Raw genomic sequence first — 13,199 nt, forward strand, 5'->3', positions numbered from 1 at the left:
CAAGCATGGAGAATGCCCACCCGAAAAAGAAGTTTTCTCTCTCTCCTCCGCTGCTACGTGTCGCTCGGTTAGTGGAATCAGGTGACCACTCCTTTTTACCACTTATGGTTTCTACCTCGCCTGAAACACCACTTCCACTTATAAACCTGCCTTTCTTCTTGGCTAACGTTCAGACTTGTTCGTGCTCGATGATTGTAGATATTCAACCATTGACGGCTATGACGGCTCCTCCAGATTCTTCTTCCACCAGCGCTTCCATTTAATCTCCACCATTCATTCCTTAACTCAATCTTATTTGATTTAATGTTGGCTTCTCATTTCCTTCGACCTCGTCCATTGATCTTCGAGATCCAACGGTTCCTGTGCGTTCACTCTTCATCTGTCTCCTCACTTTGATTTTTCGTCATTTCTTCAATGTTTTATGGTTTCGGGTTTTTCTTCAGGGTTCGACCTTCCACTCTTCCGCTGCTCAACTTTCTCTGAGCTTAACTTCGTGAATTCTCACTTCGCTACCTCTCCAGAGCTTCACTCTAATCCTTCAATTGGATTTGATGATCCATTATGATTCCTCCGAATCATTCTTCTCCTCTGCGTAGTTCTACAGAACTCTGCTTGCAACCTCTGTTACAGAATACACAACTTTCACGTAATTCAATCATTTAATATTCATTTCACACATCTATACAGTTCTGGAATAAACCTTGTATATATAAATATAAACAACTGATTACATATCGAGACCCTTTGTCTCTTAGGCCTGATCTTCAATATCAGTGGCCTCTTCCTACACTCTGCCCGTAGGCTTACATTTATACCAGAAAGGTTCTGTTGAACTAATTCTGGTTCAAATCCTTAATCTACTGAACTGACTCCTAAATGTCCTCTATGTCCACTTCTAACTCCAGTTAATCCCTAAGAATCCTCTCTAGTTCCTCGAATCATGAAACTACCTTAAGAGTTATAATTGACTTCCAACTCTCTTGTCATTATTAACCACTCATGTTCTCCTTCATTCGAGAGCATTTACAAAATATCTCACATTATCTAATTAATTCCTATCCTACTCACTCAAAAGCCTAAATATTACATTAATTCAACACTTAGGAATCCAACTTCCTTAAAACACATGACCCCCCTATGTCTACTAAAATACAATGATTTTCTCTTGGGTTGAATGCTCCTGCATCAAACTCCCAAAGTAGAAAATATTCATGATCTCCTGATCATGTGTCTTCATAAGTTGATAGAAAACCTCCAGGGTCCCAAACTTTAGTTTGTAGCTGCCCAAATGCCTTGCACCTTTGTTGCTGCTGTATGTCTATTGTATTCTATTTCATCTTCCTCTCCTTGTCAATCAGGTTCAAGTTCTAATTGATCATGCTTCCTGCTGCTATCAATTTCCTCCACATGGACTGTTTCATCATCAACTGCCATAATTCTTCAATCTCTATCTCCAGTTCATCCTTGGACTGGTCCATATTCTGCCTCTTACTTCTTCCTCTTTCTCTTTGCTTCAGGTTGTTGTTGTTGTCCACTAACTCTTCAAACTACTGTAGGTTACTCCCACTTTGTAGTTGTTGGTTTACTTTTTCTTTTACTTTTGCTCTTGCTCTTGCTCCAACTTTTGCTTTGACTCCTACGCTTACTGCCTCCCTTTCATCCTTACCCTCTTTCATGATTATTTATGTCTGCACTGAATCATGACTTTCCAACATTCTCTCCAGCAATTGAGCATCTCTGTTCCATGGATTAAATTCTTCCATAGAATCTTCTTCTTTCATCTTTATTTGGCTGCTCATCTGTGCCAAATTTCCTCTAGCATCTACAACTAAACCCACACTCACAAAACACTTGTTAAAATAAAAAACATAATACTTCTGTGTCTTATCTTCCTTTGGCAATAATTCAATTTGTTTCTCTATTTCTTTCTCCTCTGTCAGCACATCAGTATGTTGTTTTGAATTCTCAAAAGAATTCATGAGACTATCAGCTAGTCTCTCCTCCACATCATCTGCTCTAATGATGTCTTTCTGTCCTTGTTCACTGTAGTGAACTTCTTCCTCTACAATCACACTGTCATACTCTGAATTTCCCAGCAAATACTCCAGCAATGCAATTTCTTTGTGACACTTCGCAAGTACTTCATCATCACTTATAATCCCTGCATTTATAAACGAATTGTCAGTTTGAAAATTACAAGGCTCAACAATTTCAACTGTTGTTTCACATATCAGTTCTTCAAACTGAACTTCATCTCTTTTTCCCACAAGAAATCGTCCCTGTGTGGTAACAGTTTCATTACTAAGTTCTTTATGCTACAATAAGTCACTGCCTTCCTCATTCAAGAGATATTCTCCCTTATCCTTTACTCCAGAGTATTCATCTTCTGAAAGATACTTTTCCATACTTTTGACAGCTTCAAAAGATTGCTCATCCTCTGCAAAACCCTCCTTTGTTAGTGACTAATCATAAGATGTCATTTCTCCCAAGGTTAAATCCTTTGCATAGGTTTCTTCCTTCTTAACATCTTTCAGTAGATGTCCTTCTTTTTTACTAACTGTCTCAACAGATTCCATGGTTATTTCCACTGTGCCTATCATCATGGTGAACTGATGATCCTTTACTATGTTTTTAGCTAACATAGTCTCTTCTTCAAGTTTTCCTTTAATCTCTTGTTGTTTACCTTCTCCAAGAGCTATCCTTGTCTCACCATCTTCATTGATATTCTCCTGCATTTGTTCTGCATCTATAGACAAACTATCAGTCTTAAAAACATAAGACCTTGTGGTCCCACTTGATGTTTCAGCCATCATATCTCCTTGCTGTTCCAAGTTCTCTTTATGACTCAGAAATTCTTCGATGGTCTCCTTTTCAATCTCCTCAAGCCCTTCACTTGGTTGCTTGATATCTTTCCCCAACTGTATATGAGACCTATCTATCTCATCTTCTTCCATAACAGAATTTAGATTTTGCTTGTCTTCTTCCTCCTTTATGACAATATGAACAAATTGTCCTTCTTTACATGTTTCACTTGCAAATATACACAAATTGTCAGATTTAAAATCATGTAACCTTTTTGTCTCACTTGAAGTTTCAGTCTTCAAGTCTTCATCTTCACTCATAACTTCACCCTGTTCTACTTCACAAATAGAAACTTCCATTTCCATTTCCAACTCAGCTTCTTTGAGTTTTTCCATTAGCCACTTCACTTGCCTCTATTGTAGCCTTCTCTGCAACTTATGCCACTTCACTGGCTTCTTCCTCAAGACCCAACCTAGTCTCTAGCTTTCCTCAAGTATTCTCCTTAATGCATCGAGTTGTTATTTTAACTCTGCAATTTCCTTGTCAATTTTCTCTTGACTCATCCTCTTGCCATTTGCCTTGGCATCCTCTTTCTTCATCTTTCTTCTGTTGTGGTCTTCCTCAAAACCTCTGTTATGACTGTCAGTAGCCATCTTCTTCTTCTCTATCTTCATCAACTCCTTACTCACTTACTATAAGCTGCATTAAAGCATCTACAACAACGAGTCCTCCTTATTGCAACTTACCTCACCATGCTTTCCTTTGTACTTGGTATTTTGGCAAGCACTTGGTTCTCTATCTCTGGAACCTCCTTTGAGCACTTCTCTCTGCTCCTTCTAGGCTTCAACTCTTCTACACTTCTCAAGAACATAACTGTCCTCTTGTATTTCAATCACAATGAAATACTTGGTTCTGACCACCTCTTCTTTCACTTAGAAAGTCTTACCAACTTTTTCATCCCTTAGCAATTCTACTCACATCCTTTGTGGAATTGCCTTTGTGAGTTGCAACACTACCTCTGCAATAACAAGTCTCCTTCTTGCTACATATGCTTTACTAAGCTTCTCTCTTCTAAGGTCAGTCTCTTAGCATTTCTCTGGTTCTTTCCTCTGGAACCAATTTAATCACTCCTAGCTCTAGATGTTGCAACCTTCTCACCTTATTTTGTTGTTATCTGTGCATCAATGTACAAACACACATTCTCCAATCAAATCAAAACAGAACATATCACCTCGCCTTCAATATCTCTGCATGATCTTGTTCCACCATTCCACCTGTACCTTGAATGGATTGTCCTCTATTTCTTGCATCTTCAAGTTCTACTACACGTCACCTCTGTGTGCCTACTTTCTGTCAGATTAGAATCTGATCCTTCCTTACCTGCATAAACATTTTAAAACATAACTTTGTTCTCAATTCTTTCACATAGAATTTCTTTGTTTTGTTTTAACACCAATTGTTTCAATTACAATTCTGCTCTGATACCAAAATGACACAGGGTTACCCCCGCTTACACCCATAGTATGCATGTCAAATGTATAAGCACATTTTTCCCAGGAGTTTTAATTCTCTAAGGAGTCAAATCTTCATTTAGAATATGGTTAAGGCCCCTTTCTTAATCTCTGCAAAATAATTTATAGACTAACCAAGTCTAACCCTTAATCCATCCTTTCCTTTCTATCGGGACTCATTCACCCTCATAAACCTTAGTTTAACCTTAAGCCCCATATAATCAAACTCCAAACTTTGCTTTGTTATATCGGACTTACCCACAAAACCCCCTCTCGGTGCTTTATTTCTATTATAATTCTTTTATAATAGAAATACACATAAACATTCATAAACTTACCTTTTCTGCCAATCCATGGCCCTTGCGAGACTTAAAAAAGAATGAACCCACATTCATAAATCCTCGGGTCCGCACATCAAAAACATACCCTTCTTGCTGCGCTCTCCATTCTCCAATCTCCGATCGCCCCAATCTCCACCATTGATCACCTCCTTTTGATCCAACGGTTTACAAGGAATTCAGATGCAAAACTTGCACGACAATCCTCCACCGTTGATCTATCACACTTGATCCAACGGTTGACATTGATTTCTGGTAGACAACAAGCACGGAGAATACCCGCTCGAAAAAGTGGTTTTCTCTCTCTCCTCCGCTGCTACGTGTTGCTTGGTTAGTGGAATCAGGTGACCACTCCTTTTTACCACTTATGGTTTCTACCTCACCCGAAATACCACTTCCACTTATAAGCCCGCCTTTCTTCTTGGTTAATGTTCGGACATGTTCGCGCTCGATGATCGTAGATCTTCAACCATCAATGGCTACGACGGCTCCTCCAGATTCTTCTTCTGTCAGCGCTTCCAGTTAATCTCCACCGTTCACTCCTTAACTCAATCCTATTCGATTTAATCTTGGCCGCTCGTTTCATTTAACCTCGTCCGTTGATCTCCGAGATCCAACGGTTCCTGTGCGTTCACTCTTCATCTGTCTCCTCACTTTGACCTTTCGTCATTTCTTCAATGTTTTGTGGTTTCGGGTTTTTCTTCAGGGTTCGACCTTCCACTCTTCCGCTGCTGAACTTTCTCTGAGCTTAACTCTGTGAATTCTCACTTTGATACCTCTCCAGAGCTTTACTATGATCCTTCAATTGGATTCGATGATCCATTATGATTCCTTCAAATCATTCTTCTCCTCTGCGTAGTTCTACAGAACTCTGCCTGCAACCTCTATTACAGAATACACAACTTTCACATAATTCAATCATTCAATATTCATTTCACACATCTATACAATTCTGGAATAAACCTTGTATATATAAATATAAACAACTGATTACATATCGAGACTCTCTGTCTCTTAGGCCTGATCTTCAATATCAGTGGCCTCTTCCTACACTCTGCCTGTAGGCTTACATTTATACTAGAAAGGTTATGTTGAACTAATTTTGGTTCCAATCCTTAATCTACTGAATTGACTCCTAAATTTCCTCTATGTCCACTTCTAACTCGAGTTAATCCCTAAGAATCCTCTCTAGTTCCTCGAATCATGAAACTATCTTAAGAGTTATAATTGACTTCCAACTCTCTTGTCATTATTAACCACTCATGTTCTCCTTCATTCGAGAGCATCTACAAAATATCTCACATTATCTAATTAGTTCCTATCCTACTCACTCAAAAGCCTAAATATTACATTAATTCAACACTTAGGAATCCAACTTCCTTAAAACACATGACCCCCCTATGTCTACTAAAATACAATGATTTTCTCTTGGGTTGAATGCTCCTGCATCAGATCCCTTCCACAATGCGCCAACCAAAAATCCAAAATAAAGAGGGTCTCAGAAACAAGCCCACAAATAGGTAGGAAGAAATAAGAATTCATTAGTCATGTTCAACAGCTAGTTAGAGTCTTGCTTTTTATCATAAGAATAAGTGAAATGACGATAAGGTTGCGGCAACATTGTCATCATGCCGCAACCCATTTGTGGTGGGGGGGGGAGGGAAAAATAGAATTAGCAGTGACAATCAGCAAATTACACGTAGGCAAGCGCTTTTTCTAGCTTTTATGATCACACGCTGTACCTGTCCTTTCCGTCTTACTAGTAGTCATTTCCATAATAAGTAACTAATAATGCAATAAATAAGCCCATCACGACAAATTTAATACGCCATGCAACCCACTCTGTCCTTTCCAAGTCCGCGTCATGGTTGTAAGGTCTAGGTCAGCAGACGATGACAAAGTATGGCTAAAACACATGGGGAAAGTTGCTGAATCAATTAGTTGCTAAGGTCCAATCAGGAAACTTTGCGTCAAGCCCAGCTACTTAACTCGTAGGACAATGAAGGAAATCGTAGAGTTTCAATTGCAGATAGCAAAAGAATGCCAGGCTTGCTCTGAAGGACAACTGCAGAAACTCAGAATTGAGAAACCTCAGATAACAATTGTATACTAGAGGAAAAGTGAGATGGAGAAGGGGATTGTTTCTATCCCAGATGATTTGTCAGATGAACGAATTGAGGTGGTCGACAATTTATATGGGAAATACGATAAGGCGTTTCTGGTCGACAACGACTTTACGAATTGCTTCCAATTCCCAACTATGAAGAGGGAAGTTTATGAAGAATACATCCAGAGGGAGGTTGACACCAAAACCTCCATAGTCAAGGAGGATTTCAAAGGAATACAAAGGTCGACCTTGCTCCATTTGAGAAGCTTACATGTTTTCGGCACTCAATTTGCCGCAATGCAGTGTACTAAAATTTTGGTGAGCAGGATGCATGGAGGATCATTGTGGCTGGATAAGGAGAAACCCATTCATGAAGATGATATTCATCGTCTTACAGGGTTGTCAGCAGGAGGGAACACAGTCAGTACAACATTTCAGGCAAGGGCTAAAAGAGCCAAGAAGAAGAGCGAAGATAATTACTATGCAAGGTATGGGACTGAGCGGGTGGAATGGGAGCAAAGATGGATATGATTAACAAGGTCGACATAAGATTCACTTGCTACATCATAGAAGGAAAAACCATGAGATATTTTACGATGGATGAGTGTGCACTAGACGCAATTTCGGTTGCAGAGCATTGCTTCCGAGGAGAGGTACTTAACTGGTCGCATTTGTTCTTAACGAACTTTTTGAAGCCTATGGAGATGTGTATAGGCGGAGTACCAATTTCGTTTTTGGGTACATTTTGATGTCTTTGGCAATGTGGAAATGGAGGCCGCCGAAAGAAAGGGAAATGATGACCATTGTTGAAGGACAACCGATAGCTCTCCATTATGAACCATGGAGGGCTTTGGGGGACCCCAACACGAAAGAGATAAATGAGACAGCTTTCAAGGATTGGTATGAACTAATGCTAACCACGATAAGGTCAATGTAGAGGATACCTAAGACTCTACTGGATGAATATTCAAAAGAAATCTGGTTCAGAGCTTCACATGCGCACACCTACCTTAGGCCAAGGTGTGTCCACCCGGAGACATTCAAGATGAGGCCACAGAGGTTCGTCTTGACTACAGCAGCACTACACAATGAGGTGGGATCATGGCCGGGGGTGGCTTGTGAAATTATTGATGGGAAGTACAATTATCTGTTTGGAGCCTTGAAGCAGTAGGCGCAAGGGGAAGATGCAGTAGAAAGCAACAGGAAAAGGCCAGCCGAAGATGTCCTCCAACCGATGGTGCTTCAGATGGAGGAGAAGATGTTTGAGCTGAGACGAACAATTGCAAGTTTTGAAGGACAATCAGGTGAGAGAAATTATCCCGCCCAATTTCAAGGTTCTACTATGTTCTCACCCATTATCACAACCCCACTAGCCATGAAACTCCCCATAGGAGTATCCCACCCACCATCTCAACCAACAGTCCCCAAGCCAAAGAAGAAAAGAGTTGTTCGTAGTTTGGCCATTAAAAAGCCAAAAACTACTCCACCACCACCACCCCCAGTTTTTGACCTTACTAATGAGGTCGAGCACTCAGTTTCTGCATCCCCCATTATCGAAGAGATTCCTACCACCACTTCCACCACCTTAACACAGTCACGAGAATCCTCCCCGCACACAGCCTCCACCTCTGCGACCCTGTCAGAAACCCTCCTGTTTGGCCGACGACGAACAATTGTGGAAATAGAAGTTGAGTCAGCAGGGCAGGAAAAACACATCACTTCTGCCAGCAGTACACAACCAACATCACTTGCATCACTAATGCTGGGCCTATACCCACCACAAGGCGGAAGCCCGAACACTGTTTCAGAAGGAGAAAGGATTGAGCCATACAGGCCACTTTTCCCTATAAATATCACAGTGGTCCCAAACTCTAGCATTGTACCCCCCACTCCAAAGTTCACTCTGAAATCACAACAAATTCATTCGCCCACCTCCCACTCTGAAAAATCCATCGCTAGTGGCCTACCCATACAACAGCGTTTCCCTGAGCACAGTACAATGTAAGCTGACACACTACATCATTGGTCGTCGGCACAATTATTCACATTTATATAGCAAGCAACGCACAGGGCCAAAAAGATCCATGAGGATCTGGCCAAGGAGCATGAGGAGTAGACAAAGCAACTACACGAGGTAACAAAAGAGCGCGATCACTTGAGGCGAGAAAATACAGATTTGCAAGTCTAGGTTGATCACGTCACGCAAAGATTCAGGTCGTCATGGCCAACAATCATCTATGCAAACACAGAAGCACCGACGAACATCAAGACCTGCACGCTAGTAAACTATTGTGACCACATCCAAGCGGCATGCTCGAACCTAGTAGCCACTAATGCTGACATGAAAAGGAAGCTGGAGAGGGTAAGATCATCGCTGCCGGACCCAATAGAGACATGAGGATTGTCAAGGGAAAAATCACTGAAGTGGAAGCAAAGAAGCAGGCACTAGCCGATGCCCTTGCAGATGGCTATGCACTGATGAACAAAGTCCATGATTGGCTAGGAAGCCTGGTGCTGAAGAATCACTTGGTCTACCCAATGAGAGAGTGAATACAGACATTATTCGCCAGCACAAAGGACTGTACAGACCTTACCCACCTGCAGCAGATCAACGACCAGATTGATGCAATCCAAGCCCAAGTTGATCAAATTGAGTAAGATTCTGAAAAAACAAAGAAGGTGATTAGAGACCTACGCCACCGGTCCGCACACAGGTCCTAAATCTAAAAGAGATTTGTTACTCCAGTGGATAACAATGGGAGAGCCTGCAAAACCAACGACCAAGAGAGTTAACGTCATAGTCGACCAAAGAATTCACTCAACGCAGCAACAAAATCCTCGCCAGATGGGAAACTGCCATTCAAAAGTACAGAGAATTCAGGCAACAAACCACAACAACTGTTCTGGAGTTGGAGCCTTCGTTTGTAACGGGGGAACCTTAGAAGGATGAAAGTGTAGCGGGAACAGATACCACCTTGCGAGCAGTGGCCGAAGTGAAAGAAGCACCAACCCAGCAGTCAGTGAAAGCAGTGCAAGAAGTGCAGCCACCAACCGAAGAACCCATGGAAATACGAGCAGGGACGACCGAGGCCAAAATAAATTGACTTGGGGACGATTCAAAGAATTGTGGTCGGGGCCCGTTGGGGCCTTCGTTTTAGATTTGCAAAGGTTTTGATCAATTTTGGTTGACCAAGGAATGAGGAGGAAACAGGTGGTAGCAACGGTTAGCTTGCGGGGGGAGTCAACTGGACAGCAAGGCAAGAACATGTAGTTGCAGAAGGGTTGCAGCAAGGTGGTAGCGGAAGATAAAGGCAGTCTAGCAGGTAGGAAGGAGGAGGAGAAACCAAGTGAAAGAATAGCTGAGTAGGAACTGGCAGTCCACGTGGCAAAGAGAAATATAAAAGGAGAGGACCAGTAAGGAAGAGGGGTTGGTTGGAGAGGCTGTTGAGGTTGGCGTTGCGGAGAGGATAGCAGTTGCAGTAGTTTGATACCAAGAGACAGGAGTTCAACTGAGCAGGATCTTTGAGACTAAGAACAAGGTCGTGAGTCTGTACACGGGTATTCCTTATATTTACTTGCAGCGAATGCTGAGATGTATTGTACTATTTTACTGTTGAATTAATAGAAAGGAAAGTTCAGATTGGTTGTGAAGTATAATGTGTATAAGCGTACATGACGTGATGACCTATTTAAAATTTTGTAACATGCTGTCAGATGCATGCATTTAGTAGTTTATGTGTGTTAGATGGTATGTTGTTATCTCTACTATGTGTGTAATGTTATATATCTGTTAGCGATTGATGCTTCGGTTGATTCTCCGTTGATTCCATGATGAACCCTTCTTACTTCTGGTCGTGACACGCCTCGGGTGAGACTCCTTACCCCTTGGGTAAGGTGAAAATGCTGGCGTCAACCTAGACTACAACGAACCATTGTTGGCTCCCCACGCTTGAACTGAGGGTCTTCCCCTGATGACTCTTTCATGCCAACAGGTCATAAGTGTGCTCAGAAGAAATTATTTTACATAGATTGTGAAGAGGAGGAAGAAAAGGAACAAGAAACTTCAAAAGAAGAGGATGTACACCATGAACAAACCTTATAGAAAGAAGAAATGAATCCGACCATATCTTGTAATGCATTGGCTGGAATTACCACTCCTCAAACTATCAAGATAGAAGGACATATCAAGAAGAAAAAGGTAATAGTGTTGATTGATTCGGGCAGTAACCATAATTTTATTCATTGTAAGATAGCCAAGGAATTGAATTTCTTCCTATATCCAGCACTAGAGTGTCAAGTGACAGTTGCAAGTAGAGGAACCATAAATTGCTCTGGAAAGTGCCATAATATCAAGCTATCCATGGGAGAATATGTATTGAATAGCCTAATGCTTTCCATTCCAATGGGTGGTGCTGATGTTGTAATAGGAGTCCAATGGCTACAATCCTTGGGTACAATAGCTTTTAATTTTCAAGAATTTTTCATGAATTTTTTTTCGGAAGGAAAGGAAGTTGAATCAAGGGGTATTGCATAGAAACCGGGGAAGATAATCAGCTCTAATGGCATGGCAAAGCTTCTAAAGAAAGAACACCGAGGTGTAATTGCACACTTATGTTCGCTAGAGGTTCACACATCGAAATCATCTATTTCTCCAGAACTCCAAAAAGTATTGGACAATCATTCCAAGGTATTTGAGACTCCCAAAGTCCTCCCACCTATTTGTGATCATGATCATGCTATTCATTTAATTCCAAGAAGTGTTCCTCCAAACATCAAACCTTACCTAATGGGAAGACACTTAAAGGTAAAAACAAATCACGATAGTCTTAAATACTTTTTAGAAAAAAATTATCTTCAGAAGAACAACAAAAATGGGTCACAAAGATGTTGGGTTATGACTTTGAAATCATCTACAAAAAAGGGGAGCAAAATGTTGTTGCAAATTCACTCTCAAGAAAGGATGAGCATGTGGAAGCATTGTTTTGCGCCATTTCTATTATCCAACTAGATTGGATAAATGAAGCAATGAATGAATGGAATAATGACGAAGAAGTGTGGGCACTCATTCAAAAGTTGCAAAAGATCCCAGTTCAAACAATATTTCTAGAACTTGACAAAGAAGGAAAAATCATATTGGAACCTAAAGTAGTCATAGAAACAAGAAATCGACAGCTACGAAATCGATCAATTTTAGAGTATCTCATCAACTAGAAGAACTTACTCGCTGAAGATTCCACATGGGAGGATGAGAATTTTATACAAGAAGCATCCAGAACTACTCAAGCGTTGAGGACAACACTTTTTGAAGGAGAGGGGCATGTTAGGTCCCTATACTACTAGTGTAAACCCTTATTGTTATTAGTGCAACCCCCTTATTGTATTATTGTGCCCATATAGTCCCCATGTTGTTATTATTGTACCCCATAGAAGCCCACTATTGTTGTTATTGCTCCCCTACAATATTATTGTTTTGTAGGCTCTGATTGTTTTGGGACCGCTTAGACTCTATATAGAAATGAGGTCTTGTCATTTGATCATCAAAGAATTGTTCATTTTGTGTAATGTAAAGGAGGTTTCCCCCTCAAACACGTTGATTTTGAAGGCGTTGATCTATCTTTTCTTCTATTTTGTGAGCTGGTTGCATAACACAGGAAGCTTGGGGACTACTAGCCAGTTCTGTGCATTTCCTGGGCATAGTGCAAGATAGGCAGCCCAGGGGCTGCTGGGAAAATATACGCATTTCTTGGAGGCAGAGCAGATCGGGCCAACAAGAGTCAACTGGGAAGCTCTACACAATTATTGGGAATAGTGCAGAGTGGGACTGTAGATGACCATCTAGGCTACTTTGCGCATTTCTAGGGAACATTTCAGTCCCGGGTCGGAGTGTAGAGTAGATTTCCAGTAGACTAGAAGGAGGCTTAATAACTGATCTTGTAGGAAGTGTAGATTGGATTGGCTTGGAGGTAACTTATGTGATGTTCTGGGAGACAAAAAACCTGCTTACTTCCAGGATTGTGTAGTGCATCTTCCTGGGGGCAGCTTCAAGGATTGCGCATTTCCGAGGAGCAAAGTAGGGTCACTGAGATCAGGGTCCGGTTGAAGGGGTTTTTCTAGTCGACATATTTTCAGGAAAAATGGCTAAGTGTGAAAGCAAGTGAACTTATGTAGATGTGGCATTGTGATCATGCACTTAACATATTTTGACGACAAGACAACACATACCAACAAGAAAAAACATGTGCTCAGTGAGACTATCTTAAAGCTAAGAGTGACAAGTGTGACACTTGAGATAGACCTTTGAACAACCCTAACGACACTTGCACGACTGTGCTTGCAACTTTGTGTGTGAGTGTGACCGATGTTCATAGAGCGAAGAAAAATCATGCACACAAAGACAAACCTTCAAAATCGCCAAAAAAAATTGCAAGCATGACAAAGCAA

The sequence above is a fragment of the Pinus tabuliformis genome, chromosome Q (genome assembly GCF_031772625.1).
Source record: "Pinus tabuliformis cultivar Carrire ecotype Pingquan chromosome Q, CPIR1, whole genome shotgun sequence".
NCBI classification, from domain to species: Eukaryota; Viridiplantae; Streptophyta; class Pinopsida; order Pinales; family Pinaceae; genus Pinus; species Pinus tabuliformis.